Genomic DNA, 14,597 nt, shown 5'->3' on the forward strand with positions numbered 1-14,597 from the left:
AATTGTCGTTCTAAAAATTCGCGTGATTGATTTTTTATTACTATCTCATCTCCAGCTGAATTACGAAGTGTGATGTGATTTGAGCAAATAACTAGGTATGTCAACATTTGGATGGAATCAAGGCCGCATTTGAGCTACGTCGCTGATATTTTCAATCATCGCAAAAGTATGATGTGTATCATTATCGTCACGCAATTTTCAAAATATAACAACACCTGTTGAAAAACAAATCTAGTTAATCTGATCAGCAAAAAAAATAATTGTCTGTCACTCACGTACAGGGGACAATCAATTCGTCACATCTTGTTGGGGAACAAGTCTGACGAATTTAGATTTGCTTAACAATTTAATCTAAGCATATTTTCGTTTAGATAGCAATGAAAACGAATTGGTCTGCATTCTTTCCTCTGAGTTTTTTCCGGCAACATTAGTTGCTACGTAGGAATAACAGCGTACAGCCGAAAACGAAAATTGAATTCTGCAAATCGTACGTTGGTGAACACCAAACGACGCAACACGTATACGATTATTTTAATTTTATTTCCCAAACCTGAGTTGGATGCAGAAAGCAGTGTTGCTGCACGATATGACAGACCAGACAGTCAGCGGCAGCCAATCAAAAACGGCACTCGAACGAAATGCACGATACTATTGTGCAGTCCAGAACTTTTTATTTAGCTCCATAGATACTCGATAATAGATAATGGATCTTATCGTTCTCCACGCTCTGTTTGCACATTAAGACGAAAGATGGCGAAGAATACAAATATGCATTAGCACATAGTATATTTGCAGGAAGCATTCGTCAAGCGACGTAGCAATCGACTTCAAGTGGCGTGCACTGTTACTGACTATTTGAATTACCAAATATAGCTGTGAATTTATTGTGGTAGGAACTATGTCGCAGTGTGAGTCTAAAGTACAGTTGTGAAAATCCTACGGAATCCGAATACAAGCTTTAGGATAAAGCTCTTAAGATAAGCCTCTAACATTTGTAATAGATGTGTATTATTTTATGTCTGTGAGAATCACTTATAAACTCTAACTCTAAGGATTATGCTTTGATTATCATAAAATCAAACAATTTCTAATTGATTTTTCGCTACACCCTTTTCTATCGACTCCATTACCGGGGTACTGAACCACCTTCAGGGCTCTGTGTGAACCACCTGCTGACACTCGACAATGTCGCTGCACTTCCGGAGGACAGTAAGACCCATTCGGAAAGCTGCATGCTTTGACAGGACGAATGAATGACTGTGCGCATTTTGCCAGCTCACCTAAGCCTCTTAACTTGTAAGTATGTAGGTAATGTACATGTCCGATAGTTGCGAAAGCTCAAACCAAATCGATAGGTCAGGTTCAAGAGTTTTCACGCACGAACGCTTACGTATACATTGTGCCCCTGGGGGTAAGTTCCCCCGGAGGCGGGGAAAAATGCAAGTACGTTTAAGGGTACATCTCAGCGGAGACGTCGGCTTGCACTTGTACTGCTACGCTGGTTGCGACGAAACAAGCGACGCGAACCGCGTAAAGTTCAATGTAGCACATCGAACGGCCAACTGATCCTCCGCTCTCTGTCCGGGGTCAGCACTGCGACCCTAAATGAGTGCAAATCGTCGGTAGGGATCCTCGAAAATATTTCACCATTTCATATTGATTGTTCGAAGATCAAACTTATTTATGTGATAAACAGTTATGATATCTTGACACAGTTTTTTTTATACCGAATTTCAAAAACAAAAAAATCCTGTAGTTTCTACAGTAGATTGAGGAAGAGGCACAATTTGTGAGTATAAATAACTCAACCAGATACGTCGCAAGCTTAATAAGGGTGTTGTGCAGTCTCCTTTTGTCCAGCGCCTCTATGCTTCAAAGGTACATGAGTACCACACTGAGAAAACTTTTCGTATAGTTTCTATGTGTTCCACATATAGATTTTTGCAATGTGCCAAGTAAATGATCTTTATGTGCCAAACAATTAGGCCATTGCAAATCACATTAAAAGTTTGTGTCTCCCCCCCCCCCCTTGGAAATTGGCTTGAAAAATCGGGGGGCAAAAAAATAATTTGTAGGATATGAGTTGATATTTTTTTATAAAATCAATTGTCTGTGGGCTCTACAGCCTGAAAAGCTTGAAAAATGAGTATACGAGTTGAGTTAACGCTTCTAGCATGAAATAGAAATGGAAATTCAAACAGCGCAATTTCCAAAAATCGGCCAAAAAAATTTTCTTTCGTAGATTTTTGCATGGAAATTAACAACGTATATATTAAAAGCAAGAATAGATTTGGCTTTCACGTTTGAACTTAAAATAAAAATACCTAAAATCCATATTTGTTTTGCTCAATTAAAAAATTCTCTTTGTTTTTTTTTGCTCCCCCTTCAGTGGCCCAACACCGGAAGGACAAAAACTTTTTCAAATATTTGTAATGGCCTTATCATTTGTGTATTTCATGTGTATTTCGGGGAAGAATGTGTTTATATGCGGCACATGATAATCATATGGAATTTCATATGGAAATGTACTATTAGTTATGTGCAGAATATTTTGAGTGCAGCCGCATGCCCTGGCGGGTGCTGTGGGTTCGAATCCGGTAATAATCTCAGATTATAGCTTAGCTTCAACCCACGCACCTTCCAGCATTGGACAAAAGGTAGGAGTCACGACTACTTGTTAAGCGTAGTTACCAATTAACACCCCCCCCCCCCTCCCCTCCCTCACCTTTCCGCCCTTTTCCCACCATTCCAATTGTAGAACCACCGTTCCAAAAAATATTAATATATATGCCTGACCGCATTTCAAGGTCATGACTAAAAACATACCAGGTTGGTCTAAAACAAATCCACCAAATGAAGCCTAACAACTCATGTAACCTTCAAACGAGAAAAAACTCAAACTCAAATGCCTTGAGGCAATACACGTTGCTGAAGCTCTTAGTTATGCAGAATACGTTTCCCAAATTTCTAGATGTTTTGTCTACAATGTAGGAAATGTGACGTCCAAATGTTGACTGATCCAAAATCCAAAATAACGCCGAGATCCTTCCCCTGGGTGACACGTTGGATTGTAGTACCATTGAGCTTGTAGTTAAATATCACAGGTTGGCTAATACGGATGAATACAATGATGGAGCATTTTTCAGGATTGACGAGCATGCAGTACAAGTTGCACCAATCCACAAAGGTGTCAAGCTCTTGTTGAAGACAAATTGCGCCAACTTTGGAGTGAATCGTCAAGTAAATCTTCAGATCATCAGCGTAGGATAAACGAGGGCCTTTAGGAAAGTGGTTAACATCATTAAAGTACAGCAGGAAAATTAACGGTCCCAAATGACTGCCTTGTGGAATTATAATATAAATAAAAGTAATCTGTATTAAATCTATACCTGACACATTCCGCGGGCCGGTATACCAACCAGACATTTTATAAAAGTTGCTTTTAGCATTGTTGAATATTTTTTCATGATTGGGCAATGTTTGAACCTTTCAAAACTGCTTTAATTGGTATTCTAGCATTTTCGGAAGTTGTATAAAACGTGTATCGAAAATAAATGAAATTTACAAGAAATAAATGATTTTTCGTGATATTTTTAAAAATACTGCTACAGTGCGCTAAAACATTTCATAATATCATTTGTTTTCGACCAACTTACAAAGGAATATATGCTGAATCCATTCCAAAAATAGTTTGGATGTAATTTTGCAGTCATTTTGTATTTCAAGTGGATGAAATGGGGTCATTTTTTTGCGTTGTAACGTCACGAAAAAGGTGTACTTTTTCGCTTTCGCAGAAAAGTACAAATTCGAACAATCTAATAATCCGTATTCTCTTTGTACTCAAAAATACCTTTAAAACGGTGCCTAAAGAATGATGATAAGGTAAGTAGAACCTAAGTTACAACTGATTGAAGCTCGCGTTGTAACGTCACGGCGGGCAGCCGGACGGATTCAAAACAAGTGAGACATAAGTAATAGCATCGAAACCTTAAGACATAGCATTATAGTTGCTTCAAGAAAGTTTCTTCATTTAAAAAGCACTTTCTAGTGGTGAAAAAATATTCGGACATTAGGGTGTCCTCAAGCAGATACAAAAAATATTTTCTCTATTTTAATTCAGAAATGATTGCTGTCTACAGAAAGTTTGTAAAAAAAATTAATTTCAAGAAACTTCGTTGAATACTGAAGATTTATATTTCTTACATGAAAAAAGTTATAGAGCAAAACTCTTAGGGACACCCTTAAAAAAATTTTTTTTTCGATCTAGTTCTCCAATAACGCTTCGTACGCCTTTTAGATGTTCTAAGAAATTGGTAATCGAGTTAAATTGCACATTTTCGTCGAAGGAAGTAGAAATCTATGTTTTTTCCTTAAGGAGCTATCCCTTGTTTCTTTTATTTATACATGTTCACCTACGGTTGCCTTCATAATATTTTTTTTTAGATTTTCCACAGTCTTCTACCCTAAGTTGTACATGATGGAATACAGCATAAATTAACTCAAAAAAAAACAAGTGAGATTAGCTGCTCATAGCTGCTCTCCCTCGAGATACACCCTCTTAAAGAGTACATATAAAAATAAAAAAGCCAGTGATAGTTTCTAAAGGGAAAAAGATAGTGATAGATAGAATAGATAGATAGATAGATAGAATTTCTTAGAACATTTGTAAACCATACGAAGGGTTATTAAAGTGCTAGATCGAAAAAATTTTTTTAAGGGTGTCCCTAAGAGTTTGGCTCTATAACTTTTTTTATGTAAGAAATATAAATCTTAAGTATTCAACAAAGTTTCTTAAAATTAGTTTTTCTACAAATTTTCTGTAGACAGCAACCATTTCTGACTTAAAATAGAGAAAATATTTTTTGTATCTGCTTGAGGACACCCTAATGTCCGAATATTTTTTCACCACTAGAAAGTGCTTTTTAAATGAAGAAACTTTTCTGAAACAATTATTATGCTATGTCTTAAGGTTTCGTTGCTATTACTTATGTCTCACTTTCTTAGCATCCCTCCCACAGCGCGACGTAATTTGTGAACAACCCCACAGTTACGTAGGCGAAATAGTGAAAGACAAATTAACAACACATTTTTGGATTATCCCTTATGTACAGAGGGCGGCAACAGCGATAATTAACGAATATTAAATGAACAGATTTTTCGTGACGTTACAACGGAGCTACCCTCTCTGTGCAAAGCAGAGCGTTGTAACGTCACGAAAAGTAAAAGCTGTTTAAAAATTAACTTCACTAACTATCGGAATTCTGAAAACGGCAAGTTGTTCAGTATTCATCTCTTATCAAATCATAGAAGAAAATCTTTAGATAAAATTTGAAAGAGAGCAGAATTTTCATGTTTTTTAACAGAAGAACCAAAAGACGTATTTCTGGCGCGTTGTAACGTCACGCTACATATTTGCTTTCTAAAACAATCTGGGCAAAGCAAATGCTATTAATTTGTTCACTTTTAATAGGAAATTTTATGCTCTTTCCAAATATATAATAATATTTGGGGGTCTCTCAACGATTTTCCCAGCTAAAACATCAATACTGTGAAAAGAAAAGTCAAAACGTTGTAACGTCACGGCGGAATGTGTCACCTATAAAAAAGGATTTCTATCTGTCTGTCCTTATGTTCCTTTTAGAATCGAAAACTACTGAACCGATCGGCGTGAAAATTTGCAAGTAGGGGTTTTTGGGGCTACGGAAGATTCTCTCGATGGCAAAAGTCCCCTCCCCCCACCAAGAGGATGGGCTCCCATATAAATCTATACCTATAAAAATGGATTTCTGTCTGTCTGCCCGAATGTTCCTTATAGAATCGAAAACTACTGAACCGATCGCCGTGAAAATTTGCATATAGGGGTTTTTGAGGCCAGGGAAGATTCTTATGATAGTTAGAGGCCCCTGCTCCCACTAAGAGGGGGGGCTCCCATACAAATGAAACACAAATTTCTGTATAACTCGAGAATTAATCAAGCAAATGGAACAAAATTTTACATGTGGGTGTTTTTGGAGGCAAGAATTTATTCTATGGTGAATTGAAACCTCTCTCCGCTTCAGGAGGGAGGCTCCTATACAAATGAAATACAAATTTCCTCATCATTCGAGAACTAATTAATCAAATGGAGCCATATTTGGCATATGGGTGTTTTTGGAGGCATGAATTTTTTCTATGATGAATTAGGACCCCTCTCCCTTTTTAGGAGGGGGGCTCCCATACAAATTTCCCCATAACTCGAAAAGTAATCAAGCAAATGGAACCAAATTTGGCACGTGAGGGGTTTTGGAGGCAGGAATTTTTTAATGATGGTTTGAGACCCCTCACCCCTGTGGTAGGGGGATAAGGACTATCATACAAATAAAGCAGAAATTTTTGCGTAACTCAAAAACTATTCAAACTTGAGAAATTTTAGATTTTTTCATAAAACATTAATCAATAACAAGACCACTAAAAACTATCAATAGTAACATTAGATAATTCAGTGCGAGACGGCCACAGGCCGCGAGTGTTGCCGGCGACCTGCCGTCGGATTCACCGGCCACTGCGGGGAGACAGCCCCCCGTAGAGATCACCTCTATGTAGGTTTATTTATTTTCCTAGATCTACTGACCTCTATTACTTTCCTTCAGTTGGGTCACCCCTACAAAATGGTACACCACGCGTAAAGTTTTTCGCGAAATGGTATTCTGCGAAACTCTATATCAACCGAGAATTGGTGTTCCGCAAAATGGTATTCGGCGAAATGGTTTGAATGATGGCGAATATTTAAATGCTATCCGCTTTATTTTATCAGGCTAAGCAATGGGGGGAGTTGTTTTCTTCTTTACTGTGAGGAAAATTTGTATATTAAAACGCCCATGAACTCCCCAAAAACTTGCAAAACTCAAGATTGTGAGAAAGGTCATCCGAGATTCACGATTTATGTACAAGACAGTTTAATTTGTGGCAATACGAAGTTTTTCGGGTCAGCTAGTTACATGTAAACAGCACGGTATCAGAAAAATCAGTATTCAATCAGAAAATTCTAAATAACCGTCCGAAAAAACTGAATGCTTACTCCATGAGGCTCACACAAGCAAACAGGGCTGTTCTGCTTTTTACGCACCGATTTTACTTTTTGGGAAAGTAACAAGCCTGATCGACGAATTGCCAACGAACTCCCTCATTGCTTGGTCAATTTTATATCTACTCACCACAACGTTTAAACTACAGAAATAACAACTTCTTAGAACTGCGACAATGGCCCTAGAATTAGTGCGAGTGGAAGATTCTAAGAGACGTATCACTTGTTCGATATCAACGTGTCCACAAAAGCCTTACATCAACGTATTCGTAGGAGGAGATGATTCTTTATATTGGTGGAACAATATCTCCGATATTGTTCGATACAAAAATATTGGTTATTGTCAATATGAAAAGGGTTTGCCTATCAAAATAGGGTATGGTAGTATGGTAACCACTTTTAACATATGCATTCTAAAGGACACCAAAACTTATGATTTAAAAGAAAAAAAATTTGTTTTGATGCTATTTTGTGCTGACTGCCCATAGTGCTCAAAAAAATTGACAGCCCTGCATAAAGGCGAATATAAAATGCACTCAGCGCGTACATTTTTACCCCTGGTAGTATTCTTTTGTCTGTCGGCCCATGTCGGTGACTACTAAACTACTGACAGTGTTTGCCTGACTCAGTTTTCTACCTTTCAAAACAATGTGTTTATGAATTACAGTGCTGAATGATTGCTCGACTAATCCGTCAGTTAATTTTCTTGCCCTTGATTCATATTTCAGCGATCAGAAAACAACACAAACATGAAGGTAAGTGATTCGCTCAATTAGAAGCCGCTGGTTTGGAATTTAACAAGATACCTATTTCTATGTAAAAAATGCAGGAAATCGATTGGTGATGGTTTCATGCTGCGCAGACTTCGGGAAGTGTTACGTTTTGCCCTATTTTACCCAAAAATCATAATAAAAGCTAATTAAACAATATAAAAACTTATTTGCCGCTCGTGAAACGAACTCAAATGGCTTCCAAATTTTGTCAAAACATCAGAAGAATCAAATTCCTTCCATTCCATACTGTGCGAAATGCTAGAATAGTCCATTTTGCCCAATTCCCCTCCGTATGCATAGATAACCTAATCGCTTTATCGCTTAATCGCTTTATTAAAACGAGCTCAAAGGCAAAAATAGTCTTCAAAAAAAAATTGTGAATTTTATCATACTGAATAACTTTGCAGAACAGATGAAAGCAATAAATAAATTGGATGCGAAGTTATTGTGCAGAATTGATTTTTAAGTGTACCTTTTAAATAAATCATTATATCTCGCAATTAGCAAAAGATAGATAGTTACTACATTCAGGAAAATTGCTTATTTTAGTGTTTTCTATAATTTTCCTGAAGAAAAAATCTTTTTTGGGCATATTCAAAAAAACAAAAGTTTGTATCACCCTGACAGATGAATATAAGATTACCCTGACAGTTTAAAAAGTTGCGCTGTATTTTGTTGATAAACTTCTCTAAAGACATCATCGTTGAAAAATTACGACTTTTTTACGCAATAGCAAATGAACGTGTTTTGTAGATCTAGAAGAGAATCAGGCAAAACGGACCAACTGTGAATTCATCACGGTACTAAATCGATGACATTCAACTCTCCTGATGTCTTTCGAGTAAATTGGTACTACAGTAATGACCCGATTTTGTCACCCCCATGATGAATTTAGAGGTGACAAAAACGGGACAGTGACAAAATCGGGTATTTTTTCAATTTTTATGTTTTTGCAGATAACTTAGAACGAACTACATATATTTCATTCTGATCACTTTTAGGACCTTTCGCACTTCCTTCTACCTCTCTGTGGACATTTGTCACCTGTGCTGTGAGGTCCCACAAGTATGAAAACACGCGTTTTTTAATTGCGCCGAAATGGTTGATTATACTGGTTGACTATGTTCAGAGAAATTTCACAGCGTAAAAAGCTCTTTCTTATGGTATGAACGATTCTTTGATTAACCCCCCTAAAAGTAAGATAGAAAATTTATTTCTCAAGCAGTAAGAGATAGAGTAAAACAATGTTCTACAAAATTTTTGAGAAGATTATTATAAAAAACTTTGCCAAAGAAAGTGACCTTCTAGCTATTATAGTTGTGGAGAAAAGAAACAACTTTTGTGGAAACTCCACAAAAATCAACACAGTTCTTTTCACAGTGTTTTAACACACTTGACATGTTTGAAAATGATTTTCAAACTAAGCTTTTGATAAATCAAAACCGTGACAAAATCGGGTAAAAAACGTGACAAAATCGGGGGTGACAAAATCGGGTCAAAAACGTGACAAAATCGGGGAGTGACAAAATCGGGGAGTGACAAAATCGGGTTACCACTGTATTCGAGTTTATTCCCCGGTCTTTGAATCAGTTTTAATCGCTCTAATTAGGTTTTACTATGTATTTAGGGACAAAATGGACTATTCTTGCATTTCCACAGTATGAAATGGAAGGTATTTGTTTCTTTGAATGTTTTGACAACATTTGGAAGCTATTTGAGTTCGATTCACGGACGGCAAATAAGTGTGTATACTGTTTAATTAGCCTTTATCATGATTGTTGGAGAAAATAGGGCAAAATACTTCCCGAAGTCTGCGCAGGATGAAACCATCACCAATCGATTTCCTGCATTTTTTACATAGGAATAGGTATCTTGTAAGATTTCAAACCAGCGGCTTCTAATTGTTCGGATTACGAGCTCGTTTTTGCCCATTGTGCGTTGGTTTGAGGTCAGCAATGCTGAGCTTATTTCATCTGAACTAGAAACAGCAAAGATTGAGCAGTATATTGCATAAAAAGAATGTGAGATTTCTAAGCACTCATGGGTCAAAGCAATGAAAAAAGTTTTTACTTAACGTAGTCCTACGTCAACCGCGAAGATGTTATTATAGCATGATATGTCTAATTTTCCCATTACTGAACAAGTCATTCTTCTTTCAACACAATAGTGCCTTGGTGGTTGCAGCTAAGGAAGCAGACAGAACAGCACAAGTTTTGACGGAACGGAACAGGATTAGATAGCAACAGAATTACGGGCTTGCTTTTTGCTCACTGCCAGTGCGATGAATGAAGACTCATTTAATTATTTTTTTCTTGAAAATTTATTTGTAATTCGTTTAAAGCGTTATCTGAATATTTTTGAATAGCAATTTGAAGATTTCTTTGGAGTTTTTTGCCATTATATCTCAACTTACCAAACACAGACGACACATTCATACACATGCTCGTACCTTTACGGTACGTAGCTCAGTAATGAGGAAGCAGACAGATTAGAGCACGCTCGAACGGCACGAAACAGTTCAGAAGAGGTTTTATTTTGCTCATCTTATGCATACAGAGGCAGAGCAATCTGCTTCTCGCAACAAGCTCACACCTGCTACAAGCAGCGCTAGTCTTTTCTTCGCCCACTGGAGAGAGAGACTGAGAGAGAGCGAATCGATTCGCTTTCTGCGCTTTGCCAGTAAAACGTCAAGAAATCAGATTTCTTGCAGAGCATAGCAGAAGCCTGGGTTAAAGCAGCATGCTCTATGATATGCAGAATATGCTTTTTTAATATCATTGTCAGTGCGGATTAACGTGCAGCGTTATTCTGGATCTCTGGTAGCGTGAATAACATCGCATTCAGATTAAGCGGAGTCTTTTTTACGGGGACATAAACGACTGAAAATTTTGAAAAAATCAATTTTTTTAATTCAGATTCAGATTCAGAAAAATTTTGAAAATTTCATTATATTTTTGTTTCAGATTTTGATTCTGCAGTCTTTTCTGCTTATTTTGATACCAAATTTGTAATGATCCGACCACGGGAAGTGGCCGAAAAACGATCATACACATAAGCGTTCCAGTGCGGTGTGGAACAACCTCGACGGAATAAAACGCCGCTCCTGGAAAACCACGATTTTCAAACTTTATGTACCTTTTTCTCAGAAACTACACAACGTATTGGAACAAACTTTTTTTTTGTTTTGTTGGTAATAACTTAGCAAAGACTATTATAACTTTTGAGATTTGTAAACGAAAAACAGCCTGAGAAAAACAAAAAAGAAGAAGAAAAGATGCCTGAAAAAATAAAATTTTGTCTTATTTTTCTTTTTTCTCTGGCTGTGTTTCGTTTACAAACCTGAAAAGTTATAAAAGTCTTTGCCAAGCTACTACCAACAAAACAAAAAAAAAGTTTGTTCCAATACCTTGTGTAGTTTCTGAGAAAAAGGTACATAAAATTTGAAATTCGTGGTTTTCCAGGAGCGGCGTTTCATTCCGCCGAAGTTGTTCCACGCCGCACTAGAATGCTTATGTGTATGATCGTTTTTCGGCCACTTTTAGTGGTCGGATCATTACAAATTTGGTATCAAAATAAGCAGAAAAGACTGCAGAATCAAAATCTGAAACAAAAATATAATTAAATTTTCAAAATTTTTGGTCGTTTATGTCCCCTTAATCTGAATATTTAATACTACTATTCACCTGACGCCCAAGTGGAGAACCATGGTGGCGAAGAATCAAGATCTACGGTGCGACGAACGCAGAAGAGGTGCCAGCCCCAAAGATAGGCGAAGTTAAGGAGCTCATCATGCAGTTAAGGAACAATAAACCGGAGCGGAGTTTATTTAAATGGGACCACTGTCTGTAACGACTGATTGTTAGAATTTGGGATAGCGAACAGCTACTTGAGGAGTGAAAAGATTTACACTGCGGTAGATCCTCCAAAAAGGCCACGAATACAAAATTCCAACGCACCATTTGTTCGTTGGCTTCAAAGCTGCATTTGATACCATCGACCGAAAAGTGCTATGAAAAAATACGGACGAGACCGGCTTCCCTAGTAAGCTTATCAAACTGATTCAATCTACAATGGATGGTTAATAGCGCCGTGTTAGGATCTCGGGTAGATTATCAAGTTCATTTGGATCGCATGGAGGGCTTCGTTGAGCTTACGGTCTCTAGTGCCTGCTGAATGTTTGAACTCTTCATTAACCGGCATGAGCTGGCTTACTGGCTCGAGAGCTAAATCGACATCGAAGTTCGGTGACCAAATTCCGGAAAACGGAGTTCTGCGCAGTATACTACAGGTACTCCTTTCAAGTACCACATCTACTACAATGGCAGTAGAAAGGTAGAACGTGGAGTCGGTTTCGTAATCAACGTTTACGTACCGACAAATGATTAATCTAAAGATGCTTGGGACGAGTTCTACGATAGATCTACGGACGAGGTTCTATAGGACCTATGAAGAATGCACTAAACACGAAATGAAAATCGTCACGGGAGATGCAAATGCGCCTATCGAGAGAGAAAAATTCTTCCGCCCTGTCATTGAAAGACATAGCTTTCATCTGTAGACCAATGATAATGGTTCGAGGCTCATAAATGTTGCCACGACCAGAGTTATGGTCATCTGTAGCACCTAGTTTCCACATTTGAATATTCGGGAACATACGTGGAGGCATCCAAATGGGGACTCCAGCTCTCAGATCGATCATGTCTTGATTGGCGGTTGAAGCTTTTCGGATGTAATCGATGTACGATCTTTTCGGGGTTCAAATATCGACTCCGATCACTATCTCGTCGTGTGTAAGATTTTCGCAAGGCTGTCGAACGCGGCGAATGCTCGCACTGACAGGATGCTGCATTTCATCATCCAGCGGTTGTCGGCAGTATACTTGCGATTAACGAGCCGTAGAACAGTACGAAGAAAGGGAAGACGATATAAGTGGACTGTGAAGGAACCTCCATGGTGCCATTGAAAAAACTGCGAGAGAGGTGGTAAGCACGATGCGTAGAAGACAGCGTAACAGCTGGCTGGTTTGATACCGAATGCCGGAGAGTGACAGATGAGAAAAATCAGGTCTGGAGTCGCATGCTCACTGCGGCTACAAGTCAGAACAGAGAAAGGTTTTGAGAGACTAGAGCTGCGGAAAAATGAAGTCACCCTCTAAAAAAACGCGAGTACAAGGAGCACAAGGAGCTCGCCGACGCAGAGGAGAGATTCGCCTGCAACGATACACGGAGTTTCTATAAAACGGTGAGTTGCAGGAATTTTGCCATGCCTGTAATGTGAACATGGAGATCAGCAGAAACAGGATAAGAATTGTGAGTGACGGCCAAGCTGTTGAGCCACCAACACAGAAAGAAATTAAGAAGGCGATTAGTGAGCTGAAAAGCGGTAAGGTTGCTCGAAAAGACAGTATCCCGACTGAACTTCCAAAAGCGGGAAGCGAGTGGCTGTACGAAGCAATTCACCGGATCATTGTTGGACTCTGGGAGGACGAACAAATGCCGGAGGAGTGGTTGGATGGCCTCATTTGCCCTATTTAAAAAAAAGACAACGACTCGAGTGTAAAAACTATTGAGGCATTACAATGCCCAATTCTGCCAACAAGGTGCTTTCCCGTATCCTGTTCTGTAGCCTGAGACTATTAGCGGATTCCTTCGTCGGCGAGTATCAACGAGGCTGGCTTTTCTGAGGGTCGCTTAACGACGGATCAAATGTTTACCTTACGTCAGTTTAGAGAGACAAGCTACAGGAGTACAACTTGCAGACTCATTATCTGTTTGTGGACTTTAAGGCGGCGTACGATTCATTCAAACGAAATGAGTTATGGCAGATAATGCTAGAACATGGTTGTCCGATAAACAAGTTGCGTTGATTCGTGCGACGCTGGATGGGTCATGATCATGTTTCAGAATAGCGAGACCTCAGTCAGAACTTACCATTAACACCGCCAAAACGAACCACATGGATCGTGAGATCCCAATGGTAATGGTGCCAAGGTGGAGCTGGATGGGGAACGATATGAAGCAGTGGAGGAATTTATATACACCTTGGTATATGTGATAACCATGTAAGCCGCGAAACAAAATGAAGGATTGCAGCCCTGAAGCGGGTTTTCTGCAAGTTTCGTAGCCAGTTGAAGTCCCGTAGTTTGTAAATCTGCAAAAAACTAGTACTCTACAGAACACTACTCCACCAGCCCGGTAACCTTTTACGGACATGGATCATGAGCGCTAAGGGAGGCTGATTAACCAGTGCTTGGGATTTTTGAGCGTAAAAGTCTATGATCAGTACTTTGTGGCACAATGAAAATGGAGTGTGGCGTAGATGCATGAACCACTAGCTGTACCAACTATACAAATATGCTGATATGCTGAAGGCAGTAAAATGTGGCATGCTGTGATTGGACTGGGCATGTGGCCAGAATGCCCGATGAAAGAGTAACCAAAACTATTATACCATTAGCATATGAAAGAGTAGCCAAAACTGGTTTCAGCAGAAAATTCAAAGCTGCTCGTAGTTATTGCGGCAAACCCAATAGATGTGGGCTTTTGAGGACGATGCACGCTCAGTGTTCGGTGTTCGAGGGGATTAGAGAACGGCAAACCCAGGACCGACAATACTGGCGGACTATAATTCCACGATATCAGACCATTGCCAGTAAAGTAAAGTAAAGTTATAAATTAATTTTTTTTATCATTATTTAATTTTTTATTGCTAACACATTCAATTTACCAAGGTTCAGTGTAAAAGTGTTCCGATTGCAGGTG

General features: G+C 38.7%; 1 protein-coding gene across 1 annotated transcript in view; it reads right to left on the reverse strand.

Moving 5' to 3' along the window:
- The window catches only part of LOC128742004 (nuclear receptor coactivator 7), a 464,218-nt gene that overhangs the window by 339,848 nt on the left and 109,773 nt on the right, over positions 1-14,597 (reverse strand). The window lies entirely within an intron of this gene.

Source organism: Sabethes cyaneus, chromosome 3 (genome assembly GCF_943734655.1).
Source record: "Sabethes cyaneus chromosome 3, idSabCyanKW18_F2, whole genome shotgun sequence".
Taxonomy (NCBI): Eukaryota; Metazoa; Arthropoda; class Insecta; order Diptera; family Culicidae; genus Sabethes; species Sabethes cyaneus.